Genomic DNA, 6459 nt, shown 5'->3' with positions numbered 1-6459 from the left:
CAAAAAAAGAAAAAAGAAAAGTCAGGTTTAGGCCAATAACAATTGGTCCTCCCAGAAGTTCTAAGATCCCCACTCCTTGCCATTGCGCGTGCATTGAACTGTTGGTCCACTGACAATGATAACCTTGGAGTTCCCGTCGTGGTGCAGTGGTTAACGAATCCGACTAGGAACCATGAGGTGGCGGGTTCGGTCCCTGCCCTTGCTCAGTGGGTTAAGGATCTGGCGTTGCTGTGAGCTGTGGTGTAGGTTGCAGACGCGGCTCGGATCCCGCGTTGCTGTGGCTCTGGTGTAGGCCGGTGGCTACAGCTCCGATTGGACCCCTAGCCTGGGAACCTCCATATGCCGCGGGAGCAGCCCAAGAAATAGCAACAACAACAACAACAAAGACAAAAAAAAAAAAACAAAACACAATGATAGCCTTCAAGAACCATTATTGGTGGGGAGATATTAACAAGGCCAGAAAGAGTGCCTGCCTCCCTCACCTCACTTTTCCAAATACGATCTAGGGAAACCTGCTTGCATGGCTCCCAGATTTTTTTTTTTTTTTTTGGTCTTTTCTAGGGTCACACCTGCAGCATATGGAGGTTCCCAGGCTAGGGGTCTAATTGGAGCTGTAGCCATTGGCCTACATGACAGGCACAGCAATTCCGGATTCGAGCCTTGTCTTCGACCCACACCACAGCTCACGGCAACACCAGATCCTTAACCCACTGAGCAGGCGCAGGAATCGAACCCGAAACCTCATCGTTCCTACTCGGACTTGTTAACCACTGAGCCACAATGGGAACTCCCCCAGATTTTTTTTTTTTTTTTTTTTTTGCTTTTTAGGCCACACATGCAGCATATGGAAGTTTCCAGGCTGGGGGCGAGTAGGAGCTGCAGCTGCTGGCCCACAATACGCTAATGCTGGATCATTAACTCACTGAGGGAGGCCAGGGATCGAACTCCCATCCTCATGGATACTAGTCAGGTTTGTTTCCACTGAGCCACAATGGGAACTCCCTCCCAGCCATTTTGTTTACTTATTTATTTTTTGTCTTTTTGCTATTTTTTGGGCCGTTCCCGCAGCATATGGAGGTTCCCAGGCTAGGGGTCAAATGGGAGCTGTAGCCACTGGCCTACGCCAGAGCCACAGCAACGCGGGATCCGAGCCGCGTCTGCAACCTACACCATAGCTCACGGCAACGCCGGATCCTTAACCCATTGAGCAAGGCCAGGGGTCAAACCCGCAACCTCATGGTTCCTAGTCGGATTCGTTAACCACTGCGCCACGATGGGAACTCCCCTCCTAGCCATTTTGAATTGCCTAATGGGTCATTCAAGATCTGGCAGTTGCCTCGGTCTCATGGAGACACAGGCAGACCTTGTTTCATTATGCTGTTCTTTACTGCACTTCAGAGATACTGTGTTTTTTACAAATTGAGTTTTGTGGCAAACATTTGTCAAGCAAATCCATCAGCTCCATTTACCCAGCAACATTTTTTTTTAACAGCTGCACCTGTGGCATATGGATGGTCCCAGGGTTGAATTGGAGCTGCAGCTGCAACCTAGTCCACAGCTGCCTCAATGCCAGATCTTTAACCCACTGTGCCGCAGTGGGAACTTCATCCCTTTTATCAACTAGGTAAATGAGGGAGTTCCCATTGCGGTGCAGCAGAAATGGATCTGACTAGGACCAACGAGGTTGCGGGTTCAGTCCCTGGCCTCATTCAGTGGGTTAAGGATCTGGCAATGCTGTGAGCTGTGGTGTAGGTCACAGACACGGCTTGGATCTGGTGTGGCTGTGGCGTAGGGTGGCAGCTATAGCTCCCATTAGACCTCTAGCCTGGGAACCTCCATATGTTGTGTGTTCTGCCCTTAAAAAAAGAAGAAAAAAAAAAGGTAAATGCTTCACAGCTGGGTGATATAGTATGCCCTGATTACATTTCCTTGCTTGCCTAGCTTTTTGTTTTCCCTGGAGTTGTAATTTGTTTAGCTTTACATTTGCAAAATTTTCTGTGCTTACCACAAATTTATCCCCAAGCTCATTGTCCAAATCGCCTATTAGAAAATTCAATAACACCTATTCATTTATCATTTTGCGTCCTCTCTCCTGGAATCCCCTAACCTGCTCCAGTCTGGACTTGTTGCTCTCTAGGACTGCTACTCAGCTATCAACCTGGGATCTTAGAAAGAGTCTACAGGGTTATCTTGGGATTGAGAGAAAGATCTTGGTCAAAGGGGGGAATGGTGAAAACTGATAAAATGAAAGCTACTAAAATGGAATCAGGAAGAAGGGGAAGCTTTCACACACGAAGCTTTCACAGACATACCTTGGAGATATCATGGGTTTGGTTCCAGACCACTCTCATAAAGCTAATATCACAATAAAGTTAGTAACATTTTTTTTTTTTGGTTTCCCAGGGTATATAAAAGTTCTGTTGATGCAATATTAAGTATGCAATAGCATTACGTCTAAAAGAATTACGTATATACCTTAATTTAAAAATGTTAGAAAAGTGGTGCTGATAGACCTGCTCAATGCAGGGTTGCCGCAAACCTTCATTTTGTAAACAAAATTCAACATCTGAAAAGTGCAATAAAGCAAAGTATAATTAAACAAGCTGTGAAAGCACAGAACCCAACAGGACCAGGTACTGCCTTGCATTTCTGGCAAGAAGTGCCACTACTGCCGCCAACAGGAGGAAGAATTTCGTCCTGCCTGGTAACACAGCTACTGAGACTGTCACAATTCACCAATGAAAAGTCACTTTAGGAGTTCCTGTCGTGGCTCAGTGGTAACGAACCAGATTGGTATCCATAAGAACCCGGGTTTGACCCCTAGCCTCGTTCAGTGGGTTAAGGATCTGGCGTTGCTGTGGAGCTGTGGTGTAGGTTGCAGACGTGGCTCGGATCTCGAGTTGCTGTGGCTGTGGTGTAGGCCAGCAGCTACAGTTCGGATTCAACCCCTAGCCTGGGAACCTCCAAATATGCCACAGGTGAGGCCCTAAAAAAGCAAAAAAACCAAAACAAACCTTTGTGCTATTCAGCAGCACCCTCCCTGTTGGGGACTGAATTGTGTCTCCACCCCCACCCCCCCAAATTAATATTTTAAAACCTTAACTCCCAATGTTATAGTATTTGGATATATGGCCTTTACGGAGGGAATTAAGCGTAAATGAGGACATAAGGGCCACAATCCCATAGGACTGGTGTCCCTGTAAGAAGAGAGACACTGGAATGTGCACAGAGAAAAGGCCGCCAGTAGAAACCAAACCTGCCAGCTCCTTGAACGTCCAGCCTCCAGGACTCTGCGGACACAGATACCTTGCTGTCTGCAGCTTTGAGTTATTGGGTTTGAGGGGGGCTGCTGACTTGACTAATCCACTCATTTCATGCACCTGGGACTTTGCAAACACCGCGGGACCCGCAGAAGGGAGAAAGGCTGGGCCGGGGAACGCGACAGCAGGTACGTGCATGTGTGAGGGTGGCTGCTGGCATGAGCTGTGCCAGGGCCAAGCTCATTGGCTACCATCCGGTCGGCAGCTTGGGTTCTGAGGAAGCTCCTAGTCCCTCCACAGCCTCCTTGGCACAGCTGCTTCTGGAGGCTGATCTCGGTGAGGGCTGACGTCCCAGTGTCCAGACAGAGAGGAAGGAGGCCAGGAAAAGGCCCCAGGCCCCGGTGGGACCTGAAGTGAGAGGGGGAGCGGGGGGAGCCTCTGGGGGAATTCAGACTTAGTCCTTTTCCATCAGGGAGGGAAGCAGAGTTGAAGAAGCAACTCTTCTCCAGTCTCTGCCCGTATCTTCACTGCTCTCCCTCCTCCCTGCTCACCTCCACTGGCAACCCCATGGCCCCTCACTCTTCTTGGAACGGGACAAAAGCTCTGTGCAGAGCCCGCGCCCCCTCCCTGCCCACCCTAGGCCGCACTCCAGGACATCAGCCCAGAACTCCGCCTAGGCCGGTACCCACTGATTCAATTCTGTGCCGGCTCCTTCTCCTCCTGGTTGCAGCTGGGGGTCCCCGTCCCTCTGGTCACACTCCTGTTTCTCTTTCTTAGCCCCGTATTTGTTTTCTTTTTCTTTTCCCTTCTTCTTTTTGCTGCACCTGCAGCATATGGAATTTCTTGGGCCAGGGATTGAATTTGGGCCACGGCTGCAACCTGTGCCACAGGCATGGCAACATGCTCTGCCACAGCAGGTACTCTCCCTTATTAAATGATTTTTATTTTTACCTCCTTTCCAACAAAAACGTTCCTGATTTTGTAATTTTTTTGGAAAGGAGGTCTGTCTCCACCATTAGAATTTTTGCCCATGAATACCCCATGCCTGACTCAGCCCGGATTTTAGCTGAAGATATGAGCGGGTGGGGTACTTCCTCTGTTAACATGTTGAATCTGCACAACACCAGTGAGGCACTTGCTGTTGGAATTCTGCCAGCCCTCGTCCACAATTCAGGAATCCAACAATCTCAGAAACCCAAATGTTTTTCTTAAACTGGTTGTTTAAGAAATCTGAATTGAACAGCTGTAAGGCTTTTCATGATCTTTATCTCAGTTTGAATGGTCATCTTATCTATTTATTTAAATTTTTTTTTTTTTTCCTTTTCTAGGGCCGCTCCTGCGGCATATGGAGGTTCCCAGGCTAGGGGTCCAATCGGAGCTGCAGCCACCGGCCTACACTACAGCCACAGCAATGCGGGATCTGAGCTGCGTCTGGGACCTACACCACAGCTCACGGCAATGCCGGATCCTTAACCCACTGAGCAAGGCTGGGGATTGAACCCACAACCTCATGGTTCCTAGTTGCATTTGTTCACCACTGAGCCATGACGGGAACTCCTCTTTTTTTTTTTTTTGTCTTTTTAAGGCCACACCTGCAGTATATGGAAGTTCCCAGGTTAGGGGTCGAATTGGAGTTGCAGCTGCCAGTCTACACTGCAGCCACAGCAACTCGGGATCTGAGCCTCGTCTATGACCTACACCACAGCTCAGGGCAACGCCGGATCCTTAACCACAGAGCGAGACCAGGGATTGAACCCGTGTCCTCATGGATACTAGTCAGGTTTGTTTCTGCTGCCCTACAACAGGAACTCCCCGACAACTTCTATATGTCAGGAATTTGGGTGGCTCTGGCTCGGGGACTCCCATGAGGCCCAGGCAAGATGTTGCTAGGATGGAGGATATCCTCCCAAGGTGGGCCATTTACTCTTGTGGGTGAGTCGATGCTGGCTGTTGGCACGAAGCCGCACGTCGTCATCACATGGGCCTCTTCACAGGGCTACCTGAGTGTCTTCATGACGTGGCGGGGGGCTTCCTCGGAGCGAGTGATCTAAGAGAGGCCAAGGCAGTAGCTACACAGTCTCCAGTGGCCTAGCTGGAGAAACACCATGACTTCTGCAGCATCTTCCTGCTTGCACAGGTCAGCCCTGTTCACAGTGTCAGAGGTGAAATCACAAGAGTGAACACCGCGAGTGGGATTCTTTTTGGATGCTGGCCACCCCAATGATACACACCTATCTCACATCCAAAGGTTCTGAATTTCAAAATACCTGTGACCCCCAGAATGTTACATGAGACACTGGGAGCCTCTTCTACAGGTGAGAACCAGACAGCTGAGCGGCCTGTGGAAGGTTACACTTAGAGCAGTGAAGACCCGCCCGGCTCTAACGCCAGCGCCCCCTGGTTTTCTCCATCACTGCTTGAGTCGACAAGAACATGTCTTTCCTGACCTCAGTCACGTGGACGGCGGGCTTGCAGGGGCAGGTGCTGCAAATTCCATCCTCTAGTCACACAACACGCCTGTGGGTTGGAAGGAGCCACCGGATGCGATGTCCCTCTGCAATGGAGGACGTGTGTCCATCTGTCCATCTGTCTGATTCTGCAGGCTGGTGAGTGCTTTCCCTGGGCTCAGCCCAAGCTTGGGCAGGGGTTACAAAAAACACCATGCTGCTCTCAGGGGGCAGGGCGAGGAGGGGAGTGCAAGCAGTAGGGCAGGGACCTGCAGAGGATTCAGTGTGGGAGGGCAGCGGGGGCTTTGAAAGACCACAGGTGTGGTTGGGCATCATGGTGGAGGAAACTCAGACTTTGAAAAAGAAAACAGCTGCAGATTCACGGAAAAATCTTCAGGATTGGTCTGGGCAGTTGGGGGGAAGGAAAAGAATGGAGAAATAGGGCAGGAAAGAGGGCGGATGCAGGGTCTAGAGTCCTGCTCTGGGCACTGCCCTGTGCCCTGGTGGGTAGGGCACCTCGCTGGGCTCAACTCCTGAAAGTCGCCCTTTTCCTATTGCCCGACGTGGCCAACCCGCCTGCAGCCCGGGGATTTGGACCCAACTTCAGGGTTAATCCTTGGGGTCGTCTTTGAACCAGGGCCCCAGCAGCGACCTGAACCACTGCAGTGACGACATGGGATCCAACCCGTCGAGCCACACAGGAATTCCTGGCTCCTCTCCCTTCCATCAGTAGCTACATCAGAGACCGCTCA

Source organism: Phacochoerus africanus, chromosome 10, assembly GCF_016906955.1.
Source record: "Phacochoerus africanus isolate WHEZ1 chromosome 10, ROS_Pafr_v1, whole genome shotgun sequence".
NCBI classification, from domain to species: domain Eukaryota; kingdom Metazoa; phylum Chordata; class Mammalia; order Artiodactyla; family Suidae; genus Phacochoerus; species Phacochoerus africanus.
Note: the sequence above shows the minus strand (reverse complement) of the source record.